Below are 852 nucleotides of genomic sequence, written 5' to 3' on the forward strand. Positions count from 1 at the left end.
GGCATTGCTTCGTGATCTTTGGATGCCAAGTAGTCAATGTTATATCACAGGACCGGTTTGGCCAACTATTGAGGCAGAGAATTTTGAGATGAAGCCTGGTCTTATTGCTTTGGTTCAACAACAACAGTTTGGAGGATTGCCCACTGTGGATCCCTATGAGAACTTATACCGAGTCATGGAGTATTCAGGTACAGTCAAGTACCATGGAGTTCCTCAAGATGCTATCAAGTGCATGCTGTTCTCATTCTCCCTCCGCGATGATGCTCGTGCTTGGTATCGATCCTTGCCATCAAGGTCATACAGTTGGAATGAGATATCGCGAGCTTTCTTGGATAAATATTTCCCACTACACAAGCAGTCCGCAATTCGAGATGAGATCTTCAATTTCGTTCAGCGTGAAGGCGAGATCTTGTATGATGCTTGGGAGAGATACAAAGCCTTATTCAGGAGATGTCCTAATCATGGGCTCGAGAGATGGTTAGAGCTGCAGATATTCTATAGAGGATTGACTTCGGACACTCGAGCTTACGTCGATATGGCAGCGGGCGGAGCTATTACAAACAAGACACTTGATGATGCTTTTCTGCTGATTGAGAGCATAGCTTTCCACCAACTTCAGTGGTACAATGATAAGCCCACCTCTTATTCATTGGTTTGCTTGCAACAAATCACTACACCTCAGCCGCCAATTCTTACACAAAATCCTGAACCTCTATCTCAGTGTGACAAGATTGAGCTTGCATGGATTATCTTTGACGATGATGACACCATTCTAGTTGACACACGCGCTACAGATCACATGGATACTAGTGTTGGAGATTCAGTTTTGCATTGTGATGATTCTTCCATGGA

The 852-nt window shown here is 44.2% G+C and overlaps 1 non-coding gene across 1 annotated transcript; it reads right to left on the reverse strand.

Annotated features, from left to right (window-relative positions):
• Positions 1-357: 357 nt before the first annotated feature.
• LOC119296446 lies at positions 358-468 on the reverse strand. The gene has a single exon (XR_005145213.1). It is a non-coding gene; the product is annotated as a small nucleolar RNA R71 (small nucleolar RNA).
• Between the last annotated feature and the right edge of the window lie 384 nt (positions 469-852).

This window comes from Triticum dicoccoides, chromosome 4B (genome assembly GCF_002162155.2).
Source record: "Triticum dicoccoides isolate Atlit2015 ecotype Zavitan chromosome 4B, WEW_v2.0, whole genome shotgun sequence".
Lineage (NCBI taxonomy): Eukaryota > Viridiplantae > Streptophyta > Magnoliopsida > Poales > Poaceae > Triticum > Triticum dicoccoides.